Raw genomic sequence first — 22,543 nt, forward strand, 5'->3', positions numbered from 1 at the left:
TTTTGTGGCTTTGCTTTGTTTCTTCTGTCCATATTTGGATGGGAAGAGGCACAGGCAGTAGATGAAAGTAGTTCATATAATAAAACTGGGTTTGGATGAAACTCAGTACTATATTACAGTTTCCTTTTAGCACTCCTGAAATAGTAAGACCTTGTCAAACTCAGTCCCTGAGGAGAAGACTGGGCAGATTTTGGTTTCAACATGTGCCACAGAGTTGCTTTTTGCCATATTTGCTCATGTTATGGCATATCTGTGTGAAGGAAGAGGGGAATAATGTCTTTCTGTTCTCTACTGCAATGGCAATAGATCATTACTGGTCACAGGGCAACTATACCAATACAGCCACTCTATCTGCAAACACGGTGATCCAAAATCACAGTCACAGAGTCACACAGTTGTAGGGGTTGGAAGGGACCTCATGAGCTCATCAGATCCAACCCCCTGCCAGAGCAGGGTCCCTGGGACAGGTCACACAGGTCGGTGTCCAGACGGGGCTGGAATCTCTCCAGAGAAGGAGACTCCACACCCCCTGGGCAGCCTGTCCCAGGGCTCCCTCACCCTCACTGGGGAAAAGTTCTTCCCCACATTGGTGGGGAACTCCCTGTGCTCCAACTTGCAGCCATTGCCCCTTGTCCTGTCCCCACAGACACTGAAAAGGGGCTGCCCATTTCCCCTGCATCCCATCCTTCAGATATTGATAAACATTAATCAGGTCCCCCCTTAGTCTTCTTCTCTCCAGGCTGAACAGCCCCAGCTCACTCAGCCTTTCCTCACAGGGGAGATGCTCCAGGCCCTTCAGCATCTCTGTCCCTCCTCTGGACTCTCTCCAGGAGATCCCTGTCTGTTTTGTCCCAGGGAGCCCAGAACTGGGCAAATGTGGATCCAGCTCAGATTGAAGCAGGAGGTGTGAATGTTTTCTTCTTAAATGCCCCCTCATATGTCCAAAAAAGCCCCCTTTTGCTGCCTCTTTCACTTGCAGCTCTGTGCAGATCCCTGAAGCTGAACCTCAATTTGACCACAAGTTTACCCTATGGTGCTTTTGACCAGGGGTTTGACTGCCACAGGCAAGGCACTTAGAGGTTGCAAGTTGAAGGAAGAGGAGCATGTCACTAACAAGGAACTTTGCTGACCCTTGAGGATGAGGAGGAGTTGTCAGGTATTTCCCACTTCCTGAGGACAGTGCTGTTGGCAGCTTTGGCTGTCAGATCTATCGGATGATGGAGGTGTGGTAGAGGAAGGGGAAGCTGCCCCCAGAGATGGCAGTGTTGGAAGTGAACCTGGACTCTTGAGTTCAGGGGAAGAGACATTATCAGAAACATCCTTCTGCCTGTTCCTGTTTGAGCCTGGTAGGAGCAGAGGACACAACCACCCTACCACACATGGATGCTTCTCCTGGAGCTCAGGATGTGGATATTAGCAGCGCGTGGGCTCCTGGGAGCAGAGCATCCTCACAACCCCTGCAGTGTGGGAACCAGTAACGTCTCCAGGTGGTTCTGCTGCCAAGTATAACTATGTGGGATGAAGAACTGCAGCCATCTCACTGAGACCAGCCCAGCATACAAAGTCAAGGTGTCCTACTAACCCAACACGAGCACACAGTGACCTGGATGTTCCTGTGCTGACATCAGGACAACCCCTGTGCAACGAATTCCCACTTCATAAAGAGGCAACAACACTCCCTTTCTCCCACGCCTGGACTGTCCAGGCTAATTAACCATTGCAACAGGGATTTCATCTGGCTGTGGCTCTGCAGATAAGAGCTCACAGTGGGAGCCCAGATCCCAGTCAGGGCCTCCAGGCACAACAATAATATGAATGATTAGCAGTGGAGAGCAGGCAGGGCAGGCAGCAGCCCTGCTTCTTGTCTAGCTCACACCACGTGCATCAGGGCTCCTAAATGTCTCTCCTGGGGGTATTTACAGAGCAGCCAGAGTCGTGGATGCTGCTGATCCAACAGCAGGTTTTCTGCCCTGTCTCCTTGCTTCCACATGTGCAGGCAAATTTAGGAATATTGGGGAGATAATTCCTCAGCTGCATCTCAGGCACAGGCCAGAGCAAACTCTGTGCTGGCTGGAGACCTGCTGCAGAGGAACTTACCTCCTGTCTCTCAAACAACATATTTGTTTTAAACCCACTTTCAGTGCCTTCACCCAAATCTTCCTGCCAAATCTGGAGCTTTCCACAGACCCCACTCCTCTGCCTCTCCTGCCTCCCACTCCCTCTCCCTCCATCTTCCTTCTCCCAGCCGTGGGAACGGACTTCATCACTTGAGAAAAATGCCCTGCTCATCCCCCCTGCTGCTGCTGGGAGCAGACAAAAAAAAAATTGAAGCCTTTTGAGCAGAGAATCCTTGTCAGGACAAGAAATAATACTGACCTCAGCCAGGATGGCATGTACTGCCAGAGAGGTGGCTCAGGCTGTGTGTGCTGCAACCAGCTGTCTGTGCAACCACAATACAGTGTGGAGTATATGGAATATCATTTCCCTCTCCATTTACATTTAATACAATGGCTTTGGACCACACATTATTAAAATAACCCCCAAGTCTAGGCACTTGGCTTTCACTAATGGCTTGTTACTCCTCTAGCACTGTCTCTTCAGTGAAGAATGACAGGGTGATTTGTGTCTCTCCCAAAGATTCCCCTAGCCTTCTTCCCTACCCTGCCTGAAATTTGCTACTTAAAATAAAATAACACCTCTGTGTAACAGTGGGAGGACTGGACTCACATGGGTGGTCTCTGATAATGAAGATGGAGTATCTGGGAACAATATTTTAATGCGTTTTGCTTCTAATTGAGTTTTTCCAGCGTTTGGGGTCATTATTTCTACCAATTAGCCCAGGGGTATTGTTAGCTGGAGGCAACCGGTCCTTCTTCAGGCCTCTGACAGAGGTTTACAGTATGCACAATGGTGCACAGTCTGGTTTATGAGAAAAAAATTGCCCCTCTGCTCCCAAAACTATGGGAAAGGACCCCATTGTGACCCAACTATTTCCCATGGAAGTTGTCCTGAGAAGCTTCATAAGGGTCCGTGTTTGGGATAAAAGAAAGTGGGTTGAGATTTTAAAACAGAGCTCAGGAAAGAAGGGGTTGTGTCTGGAGGGGAGAGAGTGGCACAACAGGAGAGGAGTCACAGCAGTCAGACTTGACAAGGCATGGGCAACTTTGGTCTTCAGTGTCCCAGAGGAGATGCTGAGCTTCACAGCTCTGGGACCAAGCCTATCCCTAATTCTGACAACACAGGTCAGGGTTTTATGACAGTAAATTCATTTTGGAGTGAATTTTAAGCCTTTTTTTTACAAATGTAAGAGCCAGACACTTGTTTTTCCTAATAAGTGAGACCTGAAAGATGATGAGTGCCAGAGAAGAGGCCTTGGGCAAAAGCCTGTAGTGGGTTTGCCTTTTGCCAGCCGTGAGCAGGAAAATGTTTAGCAGTCTGAAGAAGGAAGCTACTAATGCTGAGGAGAGAGAGCTGCCAAGAATTCGGGGCAAAGACCCTGCAGCAGAAGTGTAGAGTTGTTATAAAGGTAAATACTAGTGAGGAGTAGTGCATTGAGAGGCTGAAGGAGCTGGGAGCTACCAGTTCATAGACTCATAGAATCCCAGCCTGGTCTGGGTTAGAAGGGACCCCAAGGATCACAGAGCTCCAACCCCCTGCCACAGGCAGGGACACCAACCTCCAGGCCTGGAGCTACACAAGGTTGCCCAGGGCCCCAGCCAACCTGGCCTTGAACACCCCCAGGGACGGGGCACCCACCCCCTCTCTGGGCAGCCTGTTCCAGCCCCTCACCACTCTCTCTGGAAAAAACTTCCCCCTAACATCCAATTTAAACCTTCCTTCCTTCAGCTTTAATCCATTCCCCCTTGTCCTGCCAAGGAAGATTTGTTAATCTTCATTTTATCTGAAATATGAGAAAATCAGGGTGAGCATCTTTAAGGCAGAACTGGATACAAAGAAGGTTTATACATTTATACATTTATACATTTCAGACCAGCAGTATCTAGTGTTTGGATCTCAGTTTTAACTATCTCAGACCAGCTTGTACTGGCTTTTACAAAAGATGAGCAAGCTTTCTTATGACTCCAGGTAGGAAAGGGGTTTACTGAGATCACACCATAATAAATTGTCTGGTGCCTGTTCTAACTGAGTTTTATTAAACTTAAAAGATGAAAAAACAAAAAGATAAAATCCCCACAACAAAATCCTGAAGCAATTCCTCAAAGAGAGAGGTCTGGCTCAGATTCTAAGAAAGTCCCACTGTGATTTGCCACAAGCTCCTTACAGAGTGGCTTAAACCAGTGAACTGGGCAGCTGTCAACAGGGACACCCTGGATCAGACCTCATGAACATCCATGCAAGACATTTTCTAACATGTAAGCCAGCCTCAGATGCTTTAGAGAAAATTCATGCAGCTGTGGGATAATCTGCCTGCCAGGACAATTTCATCCTAAAATCTTTATACTTCAAGACTGAAACCCTGAAGAATGAGGTCTGACAATGTTTCCCAGTCTCTAGTTTTGTTGGCTTTAGAGTTACAGTTCTCTCTGCACTCGCTATCAATATAAAATCTCCAATTCCTACTTGAACCTTGCTCAGTCCTTAGCTTCAAAGACACTTGGTTTCAACAGTCCATCTAGACTTTGACAGTCAAGGTAAGGAGAATGAAAAAAGGCTTTGCAAGTGCCTTAGATAGCAGAACTAGCTCCAGGAGAATATAACACTGGGAGAAATGAAGTATAACTTCAGAAGGTCAGAGAGCAAAAGCCTGAGAGATGAAACAAGCTCTCTCTCACCCCAGAGATTCAAGAGAACTGGCAGAAGAAGAAACTAATTTTGAAGGATACCTGCTTCCACCATGCAAAACCAGGGTTTTATTGGTAAATATGCTAACCTGAAGCTGTTTAATACCACTTTTGTGACAGATGTTGGCTACATTTGCACATAGGATCTCCAGGAACTGGTTGAGGGGGATGAGTCCTGAATATAGATAATACTTGGAAATACTTTATAAAGCACTGTAACTTTCCTGCAGGCAGTGGATCTCTGCCAGTTGCACAAGATGAAGATCTGGCCTACTCATTAAAAGCTTCTGATCTTCATGAAAAGAGGTAGGCATGTGTTCAGAGTTGGGCTCCCTGACCTAAAAACCCAAGGAGACAGCGGCGGAATGGACTAGCACAGCTATATCCCCCAGATAACTATAGGTCAGAGCTCAGAGATGCACTGACAATGACATCTAGTTCTTTCAGAGAAATTGCTCGTATTTCTAGAGGGTATACTGGGAAAGGGATCTTAATTTCACACCTCTTTTTAGGAGACAAAGAAGGGCACTGCTAATGAGACATGGGAGCCCTACTTCTGCTAAAGATGTGAAATCAATCCTGAATGTCTGGGTGAAGCACAAGCTGGGCTAAGGTGGCTAAAACTCAGTACAGGGTGTGATATTTTTAGATTAAAATACATGCAATCATTAATTTCTCATTCTATATGGACATTTCTGGGGAAAAATAAAACCAAAACCCAAACAAGATGAAAAGAGAACATCCCAAATCCAGGGCAATACCCCACACAGTCTTGTCCCCACTGGTCTCAGTGTTTTAGGGAAAGGAAATGGGGAACATATAGGCCAAGTACCCTCCCAAAGTGCAGCCATCCAGAGATTTACTAGGATGGAAGAACATTGCATTTAATAAGTGTTCATGGACTCTTCCTCCTTGAAAATGCCTTTTTGAACTAATTTATAATTTTGGCCTTCACATCATCCCTAGCAATGATTTCCACAATTCCACTGGGTGGAAAATTAGTGCTTTGGTATCATTTATTTTTAAACCTGATAGTTTGACTGGGTGCCCTTGACTTTTTGGGTTGCATTCACCTGCTTCACATTGCTCCACTGCACTGCCTTCAGCCACCTCATTTCTAAGCTGAAGGGTTATGAAAGTTCCTCCACTCCTCTCTGTCCTTTTTGCCTTTCTTTATCCAGTTCTCTTACATCTTCCTAAACATAAGGCTAGCTAGGGTTACACTTCACATCCAAAATAGAAAAAGACCCAGCATTGTCTATATGTTCTCTATTTTCCCCAGTAAAGTGCATTTTAGAACAAGTTAATACAAACTTTGCCAAGATCTCTGTAAAGTCTCATTGATTTTATTGTTTCTTCTCATGCACTCTCCACACTAAACCAGTTTTGCAGGACTACATCCTTAGATCTCCTATAGACTTAGCTCTTTTTCCTATAAACTTCAATGCAAAGCCCCCCCCTTGCTTTAGCAGGCCCTTTTGCACTTGAGTTGTGTAATTGCTAATCCAAAACATCCTGCCTCAGTGTTGCCAAACACTTTAAAATGAAAATACACCAAAATTTGGAGAGTTATGTGAGTCACCACCAAAACAGTCAGCCTGCCATTCTCTGCCTGCTAGGAGTTAGTGCTGCAGTGAATATTGCCTAGTCCCAGGGACTGTGGAGTGAATCCAGGAAGATCCTTAGAGCCACCTCACAGTTCAGAATAACAATTAAGAATTAATGACTGGATATTTACCAACATCTAGAGCTGCCATGTCCAACATACTTGGCAACTTGCAACCTTCAATTCATGCAGGATCAGACCTGTTTAATCCATTAATCCTCACAACATGTTGAAGCAGATGGGGTTTATAGTCCTTATTTTGCAGAAGGGAAGAGCTCAGGCACCAAAGTTGGGTGACTTGTCTTTCACCACAGAGAGGATTTCTCCTTCAGCTCCTCTTACCAGTGTCAAAGATCCCACCTTTTCTGAACTAAAGGGCTTTGCTGGAAGTGACCTGAAAGAAGGGCTGGTTTTGGATCACTCTGGGTTTGGGCAAGGGGGATTTGGAGTGCAGGCTGCCCTGGGATGCCTCTTGCTGCACCTCTCACATGACAGTCAGTTCTCACGCTCACACCCTCGTTTCATGTCTTTCAGGCAGATTCAATTCTCTCCAAATAATTCATGGATTAAGAGTGCAGGTTCATGCTCATCCAGTGCTAAACACCCCCTGTTCCTGCTGGAGAAGGAATGAAGCATGCCCAGCTCACTACACTGCATTACAGCTTAGCAATGGCCAAAAATAGGCCAGGTGTGATGGGAACCAGCATTTCCTACAGCTGAACTGCACGTGCTGCACAACCTTTCTTCATACTATCCAGGGCTGCAGGGGCTTTTTTTAAAAACAAACAAACAAACAAACAAAAACCACCTTATACTTTCAAAAAATGCTAGCTACAGATCAATACCAAAGCATGAAACATGGTTCATGGTAACAAGAAACCAATGGAAGTTTATGACCAATCAATCCACTTAACTCTGCCAAAGCAATAAACCACCACTGGGGTTATAAATCGTTGAGCTGAGTTTGCAGTTTTACAATGTCATCCAAAATCAATTGCACTCCAATTAGACCATTAGTTGTCAACAACTTAGTTAAATAATAAGCCAGTGGTTCACATCTGCTTGGGAACTGAGTCAAACTTGAGCTGTTTCCCTGGCTGCTTGAGCTGGATCCACGTCTGTTATCATTACCATGAGGGTGGGTAGGAAAGCAAAACACTGTGCTGGAAGTGAAATCAAGTTCTCCTCCCACTGCCTGAAGCACATAAATCTTCTAAGTGAATGATGCCACAGAATGGGGCTGAGTGACTTCAGTGGAGGTCGGGGATGCACAAGGAATGTGGGGTCAAGCCCCATGTACCACTGACCCTTCTGAGGAGGTGGGTGTTATTGCAGCCTGCACCAAATCTGCTGCTCAGTGCCCAGCTAATGGCATTAGTATCTATCTACACACAGCACTAACGACCCCTGCAGAGCCCTCTGCTTTGCTTCACTGTGAGCCACAGTGGGAGGATCTGTGGGGTTAAAAAGGCCTAAAAGTATGTGCAACTCAGCTCTTGCCCTTGGCCTTTGAGGTCAGTGGTCACCAGGCATCGGTGTGGAGATGGCTCCTACCAGAGGTCAGCTCCATCCTTTCTCTCCATGGGACAGAGACATTGGTGAGGGGGAAAGATGAGATCTGTGAAATGTGGCCCAGCAGAAGAAGAGGGGTGTATTTGGCATACACCAACCCTGGGACAGTGGGCCGCCCCAAGCATGGCTCACGCCAGAGGGTGCCTAGTGGCACCGCCCTGATATGCCAATGTTGTTCTGGTACAGCCTGGCACATTCTTGGCATCCCCATGTAGTGGTGGTGGTGGTTATTGCCCTCTGCTCAGGAGGATGGATGCTGCCATAGACTGATGGCAACCAACTGCACCTTGTTCCTTCCAGCAGGATCAGCAGCAGTCAGGACCTTAGCAGAGGGCAAACTTTAAAAATTAAAACTAATAAATACAACCAGCCAGCCTGACAGAAGTGATTCTCTTCTCACACCAGTTTCATGCTGCTGACTCTCCAGGGATGCCAGTGACATATTTCCTGAGTCTGCAACAACATCAGCAGTATCATCAAGGATTTTGCACTCACTGCCTTTTGTATTTAGCACTGTTGCTCAAGACAGGCCACAAGCATGCTTCCTTCATGATTTCATAGAATCCCAGTCTGGTATGGGTTGGAAGGGACCCCAAGGATCACAGAGCTCCAACCCCCCTGCCACAGGCAGGGACACCAACCTCCAGGCCTGGAGCTACACAAGGTTGCCCAGGGCCCCAGCCAACCTGGCCTTGAACACCTCCAGGGACGGGGCATCCACCCCCTCTCTGGGCAGCCCCTTCCAGCCCCTCACCACTCTCTCTGCAAAGAACTTCCCCCTAATATCTAATTTAACCCTTCCCTCCTTCAGCTTCACTCCATCCCCCTTGTCCTGTCAGTCTCTGCCCTTTGAACAAGCTGATTCCCCTCCTGTTCCTCTGCTCCCTTCAGGGACTGGGAGGCTGCAGTGAGGTCCCCCCACAGCCTTCTCTTCTCCAGGCTGACCCAGCCCAGCTCCCTCAGCCTCTCTCCATAGGGGAGCTGCTCCAGCCCTCTGATCATCTCCGTGGCTCCTCTGACCCCTCTCCAACAGCCCCACATCTTCCTTGTCCTGGGGCCCCAGCTCTGGACACAGGACTCCAGCTGGGGCCTCACAGGGCAGAGCAGAGAGGGACAATCCCCTCCCTGTCCCTGCTGCCACCCCTAGATTTGCACTCCTAAAGCTGAGCACAAGGCAGATGATCAGGTTGCTGTTTGCATATACACAAAGTACCCAGCTATGCAGTTCAAGCAGCAGTGGAACACCTGGACAGCAGAAAATCAGGTTGGAAACAGAAAAATGGGAACCAAGAAAACTTATTTATAGCCATTCTCAACTACACTCTTGTTAAGGTAGTTTATTTTGGGTCCTGATAGCATTTCCACCAGTGTGTGCAAGCAGGTAACTGCCATGCTGGAGCTACACCTCTAGTAAACACATTGAAGAGCATCATGAAGGCAGCCCCTGTATCCAAACCCATCAGAAGGACTGGATTTGATGAGTAGAACCCAGTGTCACATGAGTAGTTTTATTTCTTTTTTAGCCCCCTTGTCTATTTTGTCAAGACAGGACAAAGCCAGCTGGTGGCACAGCACAGCTCCCCAGAGGTCTGAAACAGGGACCAGCAGATATCCCCAGAGCCTTTTTCCTTACCCCTGCCACCACGATACCCATGTAAAAAACAAGTGGGCATAAACCCATCACATTAAGGCTATTCAAAGCCTAGTCCTACCCTTGCACAGCTCTTCCTTCTGCAGCACATCCTGTCCTCCTGTGTGCAGTTATTTATACTTCTTCATGCTGTCCTTTCCAGCAGGCTGTTCTACTTAACACCCCCTGAGAGGAGAATTCCCAGCAGGACCTCTCTGCAGCAACATTGCTTTTAACCTACCATTATCATCACCATAATTTATTGCCACTGTATTTCTACCCCCTCCTCAAGGTGAAAGATTAACCTGGGGCCCACTATTGACTGCTGAAGGCATCTGCAGCAATCCCATGGGATACTGGGCATCGTTTGGCTCTTCAGGAGATGAAGGCATAGAGAGGACCACGCTGGGGTGTTTCAGGGAAGAGCAGAAGTTGTCTGTGCAAAGCCAGTTTTAAAATCAGCCCTTAATCTGGGCTTTCACAACTTCTGCTTCCAAAGGTTGGCTCAGCAAAGCACTAAGTCTTTTCTACAGCCCCAGGATTCAGAAGGCACGGAGGTTTCACGATGATCAACCTTGTTAGCTCCAAGGATCTATTCTTTTGGAGCCCTCATTGTGTGGCAAGAAGAAAGGAAAAACAAAATGAATTCTTGGAGGTAAAGACCCTCCTTCTGTTCAGGTTTGAATAAAGAAAGGGTCACTGCCCCTAAAGGCTTGCCTCTCTTTTCCTTTCTTAGACCACATAAATAGAGGAGTAACACCAGCCCATGGGCTGAATACATCAGGTTCTGATCAGCACACCAAAGCTTTTGCAACACATGAAACTCATAGATGCTGTCATGTGCACAGGGTGTCACGTACACGTTAATCCTACACCGGATTGAATGTGCAGATTCTTGTCTTTCTGTGGTGTGGATCTCCTGTTGCACAATCCCCAACCAGCCCTCTGCTCTTGCAGTGAAAATCTGAGAACCTTTTGAACTTCTGTTAACCTGCAAATAGAAGGCTGGTGGTGAGATTAGCAGGTACCTTTGGAAGAAACACTAGGAAGTGGGAATCCTAAAAAACATCTCCTTATCCTTTGTCTTCAAAGGTCCTTACGGGTCTCCAGCTCCCTTGTTTCTTCTCACCAAAACTTATCTGCAAAATACTTCCTATTAGGTCATCAATGACTTTTCAGCCTTTTTTCCCCACTTTTTCAGTGTTTTGGAGCACCTACCATGCATAAAAAAGCAAGATCTATCTAATTGTGCTGTCCTCCCTCATACAAATCCCAGCAGCAGACTAGAAGCAACGCATCCACCGCCTCGCACGTGGGGACACCAGCCCCTGTTGACTGCACTTGGGGGCATCTAGAAATCCAGTGATGATTCTGTCAGCGCATACATAACAGACCCAAACATTTCACAGTCAAGGAAGACAAAATTCCAGTGTGATATGGGATAATGATTATCCCATCTTTCTTTCTTTGAGGACAGAGATTATATCTCCACCCAAAATCTGCCTGTAGAATCATAGAATCCCAGACTGGTCTGGGTTGGAAGGATCACAGAGCTCCAACCCCCCTGCCACAGGCAGGGACACCACCCTCCAGGCCTGGAGCTACACAAGGTTGCCCAGGGCCCCAGCCAGCCTGGCCTTCCTTTGTACACCCTGGTGAATATACACAGTTTAACTCTGTTCCCCTTGCCTGTTCTTTCACTCTTCCCTCTTGAATCTTGCCATTTTTATATCACAGTGAAGCCTGGGTTTTGTTGGAGAAAACTGAAGCAAAAAGCCATTAAATATGTTGGCCTTCTGTAGGTCATCTGCACCTCTCTTGTTCCTCATTAGGTAATGGGCCTCTGCCTGCTGCTGTCTTTCTTCCTTTACTGTATTTATAGCACCTTTCTCCTTGTTTCCTAACACTCCTCAGCAGTTGTAATTCATTTAGCACAGCAACCTTTCTGCCCTACATGCTTATTTTATTCCTTGATCTCATCCTCAGTAATGTGACCTCATTCTCCTGTTTAAAATTATTCTTCTGGGACTTTCCTATCCTTACCCTACCCTCTGGCTGCTCACAGTGAGTAGAGGTGGATCTTCTGCCATGAACAACGTAGCCTGGCTCACGTGCTCACTGCCCACGATGGGAGCCACAGCTCCTCACCTCTGGCCTTGGTGAGCAAGCCTGCCAAGATGTGGGACTTCACTCACAGTAAGTCTTTATCAACCACACACCACCTCAATTTCTCCCCAACCTTCCAGCACCCACAGACAGGGTGTATGCCCCATATCTGGGGCGCATCAGGGATACGCCAGATGAAATCCCCTTGTCTGCATCCCATGTCACTGACATATTGTGGCAGAAATGGGTGGAAAACAGTGGGCCTCAGTCCTATGCCCCATTTCCACCAGTGAAAGACAAGGGAGCATCCAGAGAGAGGGGAACAGGGCTCTACAGAAGTGTCTTGGCCCCCAAAAGGAAGGGAAAGCCACAGCAATCTGACTACAGTTTTCAACTCTGCTGGAGACCTCAGTGTCAGTTTGGGATTATTTTGGTCATCTTCTCCATCAGGGATGAACATTTGGCTGTGCAGATCCACTGGGGCAAGATTAAAAGGGTGCAGGTCTGCCTTGCTCCACTCAGGAACTGACATTTCCCAAAAGCACCTCTGGAAAGTCAGCAGTGAATTCATATGATGCTGGCAGAAGTAAAGCAGTTAAAACTGTTTATACCTTTAAAACACCGATCTCCTTTGGCAAAAACATCTGACAGAGCAAGCAAAAGCAACCCCTGCCCCACAGTAAGGATAACTCAAAAGGAAGCACTGGGAGCTTTAGATGTGACCCTGTGCATGCTGAAGAAGGGGGATGTCTGAGCAAAAGAGGTTCATCCATGTTTGACTTCCCAAAGACACGAGGGAACTGCAACCTTACCTGTTCCCTCCATGATGTTCAGCAATGCTGCTCCTGCACAGAAGTCCCTGCAGCACTCTGCTGTACCCAGCAGCCAGCTGAAATGCCTCCTGGGTGGCAGTGGGCTCTGACCCTGCTTCATGTAACCTCACCAGAGGTGACCCTAGGCACAACTGCTAAGGGAACAATAAAAAAAACCCAGTAAAAATAATTGCAGACAAAGAGCTGATCCCAGCCCCAGTTCAGGTGGGACATCAAGGAGAGCTGCAACCTTCCAGGTAGGACACTAAAGGCTTCCTCTGTCCATTCTGGGCTTGGTGAAAACAAGAGTGATTCTGCTAAGCTGTGACTCAGTCTCACCAGAGAGCTGTCATTCTCAGCACAAGGTGTCAAATAACTTGCAAAATGCTTGCAATTGCATTAATACATGCTGTCTCCACAGGCCAAGCATGTTTTTGGGGAAATACCTTAACCCCAGTAGGCACCTCCTCAAAGTTCTTTCTCTCTGACATGGCAAGGACTTGGCACTCAGAAGCCAAGGAAAGGGAAAACTCTTGTGGTTTCTGAACCAGCAGCTCAGGGTGTTTTATTTAAGTGCACCTGGTGGCAAACAGCTCAAGTGTGTAATCTCCTTTGTTAGAAACCACAGTTAAAGAAGGGATGAGAACAGAGATCAGCAAACCTTACAGGCCCCTCTTCCAAACTTTCTCAATTAAAAACTGATTTTAAAACATTTTAAATGTGCATTTTTAACATCTATAACACTCGCTTACTCACCTATGCATATGACTGCTGTGGGGTGCCAAAGCATCAGTTATAATGGCACAGAAGCACTCTCCTGCTGACAGGTACCTAAATGATCTCAAACCCCTCCTTATCCAGGAAAAGTTGGTTGGCTGGTTGGTTGGTTGATTGGTTGGTTGGTTGGTTGGTTGGTGGTTTTATGCATTTATTCTTTAAATTCAGGTAAACTCCAAGGAGTTTTCCAACGTCAGACGAGAGCCTGGGTAGGAGATGAGCAGAGCTGGTTTATTTTTCAGCCCACAGCTGATGCAGGCCTTCATCACTGCCTATCTCACCCCATGCAACCTTGGGTGAACCAGCCTGGCACCACCGGCTCCCATATCAGGTTGTGTGAATGCAATCTAAATTCAGCAAGCAGCCCTAATTAATGCTGCCTGTGTTTATTTCACTCACCAAAGAGACGTGTCGGCCTAAGTAGTAAATCTCATCGTTGCATAGGAACTACAGGGATCAGTTCGTTTCCAAATGTGTCCTGGATAGAGCCCAAGACATCTAATACTGTGGGGAAAACACATATTGAGTGTCCAATTAAAGCAACAGCAGCTCCCCAACAAATGGCAACTTCCTCCTGGAAGAGTCAAAGATGGCTGCAACTGGTGATGCTTTTAAATGTGCTTTCAGAGTATTAATAGAGCCGACTTAAAATAGTTCCTCTGACTCCAGTTCCTGCTTTAACTCATACCCGACTGCTCCACATACTGTGGCTGCTCCCGCTAATACGCTCGCTGACGAAGCACAGCCAGGCCTAGCTTTCCTTCCAGTGTTTCCAATTTACAAAGGGTAGATAATGGCAGGACAAGGGGGCTGGATTAAAGCTGAAGAAAGGAAGGTTTAAACTGGATATTGGGGGAAGGTTTTTCCAGTGGTGAGGGGCTGGAAGGGGCTGCCCAGAGAGGGGGTGGGTGCCCCATCCCTGGGGGTGTTCTAGGCCAGGTTGGCTGGGGCCCTGGGCAACCTTGTGTAGCTCCAGGCCTGGAGGTTGGTGTCCCTGCCTGTGGCAGGGGGTTGGAGCTCTGTGATCCTTGGGGTCCCTTCCAACCCATGCCATTCTGTGATTCTGTGATATCAAACTGACAAGACATACATGTAAACAGTTGCTTTACTCGTGTCGTTGTAGGACAGCTAATTGCTCTCTGCCTTCCTGTTGTAAGCCTCCTTTGGAAATACATCAAGTAGCCAATCCCAGCAGCTTCAGGTCTGTTTAATTTCATGCACCTAGTGTTTAGTATCAATTATACAGAGGGACTCTCTCTTTCAGCGGTCAGGCAAGGGAAAGATCACAGAATCACAGGGTTGGAAAAGACCTTTAAGATCATCAAGTCCAACCATTTCCATCCTAAGCTAAACCAGATCCCTAAGTAACTGGGCAGCCTGTGCCACAGCCCCACAACTCTGCCAGGAAAAAACTTTTCCCTCCCATCTGAGCTGACCCTGCCCTGGGGCAGCTTGAGCCCATTGCCCCTTGTCCCATCTCCTGTCCCCTGGCTGCAGAGACCATCGCCCACCTCTCTGCACCCTCCCTTCAGGTAGTTGTAGGTGGTGATGCCTCTTCGTGTATTTGGGGATTGGACTTTTTAGTTTGTTTGGGGTTTTTTTTAAGCAGGATAACTCCATCAGGAAACACTTCCAGACACAGCCTTGCTGATGTAAATATTTATACTGTCACCTGCTTTTCTGCCTGCTTTCAGCCCCTGGGCCAGAGGTGGGTAGCATGGATTAAGGACTGGGGGCAAGGGAACATGTGTTAGGGAAAGAAGCTGAAGGGAGTGGTAGGAGGTACAGAAGGGTGAGGGATGGAGTCCTTGGCAGGGGTGGGACATTTCTAAAAATAGAACATAGAAAATGTAATTTTGGTTAGGATGTGAGCAGGTTTTTGCTGGCAAATCTATTTGTGTCCTTCCCAAAGTGGTTTGTAGGGTGCTGGGGTTTGTGTGGCAACAGAGTTTGCAAAGCACTTTCAGCAACGAAGAGCAAAAGGCGGTGAGTCTGATTAGAGTCAGATGGAGTTTGGGGGGATAAACCACCCCAAAATAGGTGGTCATTGGAATAGAAACAAAAAGAGAAATTGTACATTGACCCTGAACTCATCTGACTGAAAAAAGGAATAAATCCCTCATTTTTCCAGCATAAAAACCTATGCCATTTTCTAGAGACTAAAAGGCCTTAGATCTTACTGCTTTGTCTTTCTTACTGCTAGTAGGGCATTCAGCCTTAAGAAAGCCATTAAGAATATGTTTTCCCAGGGTATCCCAGGCTTTTTGCTATTCAATAGGAGGGGAAAAAATGAATTAATATTATTCTGTTGGTTTCACAAACTGAGAGAGGGGACTTGAGCATTTTTCCTCTCTCTCTTAGAAAAGTTTTGCTTTCCAGGTCCCAACCATACCAAAAATAGCCACATTTACTGCAAAATAACCCTACTGGTATATTTAGTATATTTGCAGCATATATTTGAAATATACAGGCATGCCAGATGAAAACCAGCAGTATGAAATCAGTGCACCAAGAGAAAAAGGCAAGGACGGGATCAGCTTCTCTGGGGCTGGCTCCGGTGAGCCTGCAGCATGTGTGTGCTCCCTGCTTTACTCCCAGTGCCCTTGATTTCTCAGACTGTTTTGAAAGACAAAAAGAAAATTGGTAATCATCCACTGACAGATGGTTCCTTGGTTAGTTATTCTTTATTTAGAGGGATGCAACTGTGATTCATCAGCTTTTTCTTTTTTATAGCTACATCACGGTGAACTTCCAACTCCAAATCTCTTTCTAAGAAGTATTGTGTGGCAAACCTCTATTAATAACAAACATGAGGCTGACTGGAAATTTCCTTTTTCAGTGTTCATATTCCATTCTCCCAGATGCTTTCACCCAGTTTTGTTTCACTTTTGAATGGCAGAGATGTCTAGAAAGTTTTCCGGTGAATGCCGTATCAAACACGTTATTTTCATGTCTATAATTAAAACTTAGATGTTTCCTTCTTATTTTTGTACTGCCTTTCTCTACCTTAATTGCAAATTGAGAGTTTATGAGCTGCTTGGGTTTATGTTGATCCTAAACATTTTTGATTGATTACCTTGGGGTATTATGCTTGTAGCACTTCACTACATGTACCAGAGTTGAGCTGTATTTGTGAACAGTCCTTTTGAAGGCTGTTTTACAGTCCTCTACATACAGTTAAAGTTAAGAATGTACCTAGCTAACTTTGCTAAGTGGAGGCTTGAACAAGAAATTAAAGTTGGAAGAGTGGCTCTCTAAAATACTGGAGAAAACCTGTGCTGGAGTCCACCTCACGCCTAGGCATTCATTTCCCTTCTGCCTCTTTTCTCTTGATGTAGGAATCCATTGCACATCCTAGATCCAAGTAAATAGATATTAGGGGGAAGAGAGAGTAGTGAGGGGCTGGAAGGGGCTGCCCAGAGAGGGGGTGGGTGCCCAGTCCCTGGGGGTGTTCAAGGCCAGGTTGGCTGGGGCCCTGGGCAACCTTGTGTAGCTCCAGGCCTGGAGGTTGGTGTCCCTGCCTGTGGCAGGGGGTTGGAGCTCTGTGATCCTTGGGGTCCCTTCCCACCCAGACCAGTCTGGGATTCTATGAAATAGCACTTTCTCCAAGATTCCATAATTAAGGGAAAACCCTGTAAAAGAAACCCCAAGTAACAAGAGGCTTTTTGGAGGCTTCTGTTTCCCGTTTCCCACCTGAGAAGACATCAGCACAGGCCTGCACCAGATTTACTGGGTGCACACAAACTCGCCTGTGAAGCAGGGTACAAGTTTTCTTTTACAGACAGGTGACTTACTGATATTTTTTGGTTCCAGCAGCAGAAACTCTACACATCAGAACTACTCAGTTTTTCAGGTATTAAACCTTTTAAAAATATATTAACCCCTCCTACTTTTTTAGGTTTGAAGAACAGAAGGGAACCATCTCCATACTTAGTTACCACCAAGAACTTAATGTAGTTGTGGTTATTTATTTTTAAAGAATCCCCCTGAATTTTGCCCAGGAAAAAACGATGGGAACTCAAATAATCAATTTAATATGTTTAACCTTAAAAGAATCTGACCCAAGCCTGCTTCAAATTATTGCCTATTTCAGCCTGAGGTTTTGGGTCATAGTCCATGATAAATGTGCAAAATTCAGTTCTCCCTCAAAACCAGCCCATAGCTGGGGGGATCAGAGACACATTCAGTTTGACTTCCAGGACACTCAGCTCTATGCAAGTTTAAATTTTTTGGAAATTCTTTATTTTTCCTCAGGTTACTACCACTAGTAAACATCTGTCTCCAGGTTCATTCTGTAACAGGGAAAAGGAGAGGAAGAGTCCCTTTTTCACAGGGGTCTGATGGATGTACCACATTGTTGGCCTTCTAGCCAAAAAATACATCCATTGGTTTCCTCTGAGGAATGCCAGGTTGTCAGTAGGTGGTATTGCTGACATGAACAACTCACTCCCTTGCAAACTGTTGTCTTCCTTGTCACCCCTTTGCAAAAAACTCTTCTTAGTAATAAAATTCAGCAGACAACTGGATATTTCTTCTGTTGTTTTGTCCTCAATTCACCTGCCAGGACTTGAACTTGCCCCAGCACTGCTGGAAAGCATTAGGTTGACGCCACATTTTCTCATGCAGAAGGATGCCACATGAAAATCCAGTGGGAGATCTCTTAGACAAACCTACCCAAAGGCCTGGAGTAATTATTGCAAGAATTTGTGTCCATCCTTCTTGCAGGAGAGCTCTTTTGTCCAGCCAGAACTGGTCTTTGCCTTCTCCTCATCATGAGAAATGGGCGCATCCCCAGTGCTCAGCCAAGATGACTTGCCCTGCAGGCACCCTCTCCCTCCCTCCTTCTGGCTCCATGGATCCTCCAGCTGCCCTCCTCCTCCTCTTCTCCTCTTTGGCACTGATCTGAAACCCCCACAGGTCACCCAGTGGGCAATGAGATTAAGACTGGGATTTGTAAAGATGATGCCTTTTTAGACAGCTTAATAGGCCAGATGCTCAACTGAGGATCAGGCCATCTGTCCACTCGAGTCCTACCTGTACCAAACAGGTCATTGCTAACATAAGTCTTAAGAGAGAGAGAGGGAGACAATCCAGGATTGCAACCCAAACCCTTGCCACACAGAGGTTGCAGAAGGACCTCCTGACACTAAGCACATGGAAGAGAAAATGGGACATGATGTTCATGACTGATAAAGGAACCAGTAAGAAGGAGACAATCCTAACTGCACTTAGAGCAAAGGAGCTCTTCACTCTTTCAGAAGATATAAAGGAGACTGAGAGTCAGGGGAGAATATAACTCTAAAATCCTTTACACAGTGTAGTATGAACTGAGCCTCCCCTATAAATGAGAATCAGGCCCGATCTCCACAGCCAGCTGCTCCTTCAGTGCAGGGATCTGTCTCCATACTCACTGATAAGCAGTCTGTGCCCCGGGACTTACAATGAAAGGGAATGATGGTCCCTGAACAGACCCAGAGAAGAGGTATTGATTTGCAAATAGTTTAAAAGAATATTCAAGGGTCAGGAGCTGACCCTTTTTCAGCTCTGACATTTTATATCAGGGAGGATCCTATTGAGATGGGAATTCATATCCGAGACATTGTTTTGTCTTGTTTCATAAATAAGTTGAATAGCTTAATTGATTGACACCCACTGCACTTTCCCAGCTTCCTCAGCCTCAAAAGTACACTGCTGGTTTCTGCCATAAATAATATGAACTTTCAATCAGCTGCCAGGCACAGAAAGGAACTGCAAATGCTTCATACAATAGCTGCAATCTGGCATATGAGGCACTGCAGGTTTAAAAAGGAGAGTGGTATTTGATATCATCAGGTATTCATTTCCTTCCTATGGAAGCAAGAGAATTTTCCTACCCAAATGGCCTAAACCCTAAACAAGAAAGACCCAGGGGCTCCTGCAGGGAGAAGACCAGTTTATCTCAGCATTTCTGTGTGCCCAGGGGTTAAAAGGTGGTTTGCAATCCTGGGAACACAACCTGGGGAAGGTCATGCTGGACCACCAACCTTGGAGGTGCTGGTACAACATCCCTTCATCCCTCCTGGACTTTGGTCTCTGGACTCCATCTCAACCCAAGTGACACTATTTGCCTCCAAGCTCTCCCCCATTTGTCCCCAGATCTTACTCCTCTGATGGTTAGAAACCTCTTCCCAATTTCCAGTCTATGCTTATTTGTAATTAATTGAGATCAATCTGTTTTCTTCTTTTACTTAAAAAGCTCTTTTTCCCCTGGATATTTAGCCCTCTGATGGATTTAGTGTTAATTTCTCCTCCTCAGCCTGGATTTCACTAAGGGAAATAAATAAACCACACACTTTGAATCTGCTCTTTTTAAGACAATTTAATGGCCTTGTCAGCAATTCTAGTGGCTTTTTGTGAGCTCTTAGGTAAGCTTATAGACCACACTTTAAAATGGGTGCAAAAATGAGTTTGAAAGCATTGAGGACTTCCTCTTGAAGAAGAAAGCTGTCGATGTAAGCACTTGCCTTCAGTTGCCCACGATGGAAAAACATTAGCTTCTAACCTCCCTGTGCTTTAATTTCCACATCTGCAAAACAGAAAGGGCAATAGAAACCTCAATGAAGAGTAATTAGAGTTTCCAAAGTGCTCAGAGATCTTTACTTGAAGGTTCAAATCTAAATGAAAAGTTCTTCTGTCTGTTGTTCTTTACTTGTTACCTCTTAAGAAGTGCAAACTCTGGGGAGATGGTAAGGAGCCAGCCTGGAGGCAAGGAAAGGATTCCCCACTGATTACAGCAGGGAAACCTTTATGCAAAAAGTTTCATAAAGGGTGACAGGCATCAGTTCCTAAGGCAGATCAATAGAAACTGGGAAAGAATACTGACTAAACTACTGCAAGGCCAATTGCTAAGACAAGTAGTTCTTCCTTAGATGAAAGAGCAAACAGTTAAATCTATTTATCTTGCTTTGCTTCAGAAGAAATCTCTCCAAGGATGACCACCATATGCATCCTCATCTGTAATTAATAAATATTTGGAAGGACATTTTCCCACTCAACATATGAAATTATAGATGATCCCTTAATTCCCCAGACATTTGCAAGCCTTGTCTTGTCAGAATTGAATTTACTACAGCTGATTACCCTGAGAATGCACTGACCTTCTTAGCTCCTGCTGTGGTCTTTATTTTTTCCATGGCAGATAATATGGGGACCAGAAACTGAGGACTTGGTAGTAGGGATTATGTGATACTAATGAGACAAAGCTTATTGTTGATGTTAACTGTTATTACCACTAAAAAAAGTGCACAGCTCCAGACAGATGGACTTCACTTTGTTATACCAGGAGGGAGCGAATGTATTTTGACAGTAGCAGCATCTATTTAAAATCTGGATCACATCTGGTGCCTCTCTGAAGCAGACCATAGCTGATCAATCAGAATTATGGCTCTTCAGCCTCCAGACGAGTTAGAAGAAATTCATTATCTGTTTTGAAGGCGGCTTCTCTTTCATCTATTAAAAAATGAAGTAAGATTCCTTGTCACTGGATCCATTTAGCTACTGAAAGGAAAGGAAAAAAACCCAACCCCCAAACAAAAAACCCTACAAAAACCCCAAGGACAGTAATTAAGCTAACTAGCAAGCCACATATCTGAAAATATGAATAATTCTGTGAAACACTGAGCATGGAGGTACTTGGCCTGTGCTTGACTTCAGTCAATAGTCTATTAGCTGATGAAATAGGCAGCCTAGCATGTATAGCCACTTCTGGTTATTTCATAAAGTCTTGGAAACATCCACAGTAATACTTTTAAACTCTGTCAGAGATCAGCATTTGTCTTTCAGGCACATTTAGCTCCCATGCTGGGAATGCTGCTTGGGACATCCCACCTGGAGCACAGCAATGTCTCCATGGAGCTTCCTACCCCCAAGGATGCCTCTGATCTCATCTGTATTCCCTCTTCAACCAGCAGTTTTGAATGGCAAAAACTGACACTGAAATGCTGGTAATCCTTCCAGGTGAGGTCTGCTGGACCCAAAAAGATGGTGAGAACCTGGATTTACCAAAAAAAAACACCTAAAAGGAGAATGCAAAAGGATGTGTCATGTTCTGCTCACTTGAATGTCTTAATCTGATTTTTCTGATTACAGAGAGCTTTTTCTTGCCCTTGCTGATGAGCACAGAAATGACACCAACCATGACTTACCCTCTGAAGCTCTTGTCATTACTCCCTTCTTTACCACGTGTTTTCAGTGATGTCTGCAAGAGTACAGTTCTGAAAGCAGCCTTCTGGAAGCAATGGACTTCTGTTTCCCTTAGTCACAACTTGAAAAGGAAAACCTAAAAGATAGTGTATTTATCTAGAAATTAAATACATTATGTATTATAACTATATATTATATAGTGCATTATATATATAATATGTTATATATACTATATCTAATTATATATACTATATACTATATGTTATCTATATCTATATCTAATATATACTATATAGTATACAATATATAATGTGTATAATAGTATACAATATATAATATATATAATATATTATAGCTATATATAATTTTATCTATTATATATTATAATTATATTATAACTAAAGCTGCTGAGAGAGCAAAGTGTTATTTTGGCCACAGGGAAACTCAGGCTTTAGGTTCAAAGCTATAATGTTTTGTTCTTGAACAACAATTTGAAGTGCTCCTCAACCCTTGTGAAATATTTCTCAAAATTCACTGTCAAATTGCTATTTTTGATTGATTTGTGCTAATGAAAACCCAGAGAAAACATCTACTTCTGTGAGTGGCGTGGGGGCAGTGACTGTAACCTTCCAGGGCAGGATCAGGTGTGCAAAGGAGACCAAGGCTGGCAGTAATTTCTTTTGTAGCTGTGATGGCTCAGGAATGAATGATTTTGACTGTGTCCAGATGGGTAAAGTACAAAATGAGGTTATTGCTGCCTGCCCCAAAATGCTAAACCACCCTCAAAATTAGGTGGGGCAGCTCCAAAGCCATTTATCTCCTGTGGGTGCAGGAATGTCATGGGAAACTTCACTCTGGGTGATATAAATCAAAACCTCCTCCTAACAGTACCTACTTCTCTGGAATTTCTACAAATCACGGATGACAATTTTCTAACCAAGAAGTAAAACTTAACGGTATCTAAGGTGGAAGTGATTATGTTTGAGTCCTGTCTAAGCCAGTTAAAAACACATGGGGTTTCAAGACAGCCAGTTTCTTGATTCTACAAAGCTGAATC

Source organism: Gallinula chloropus (genome assembly GCF_964237585.1).
Source record: "Gallinula chloropus genome assembly, chromosome: 4".
NCBI lineage: Eukaryota > Metazoa > Chordata > Aves > Gruiformes > Rallidae > Gallinula > Gallinula chloropus.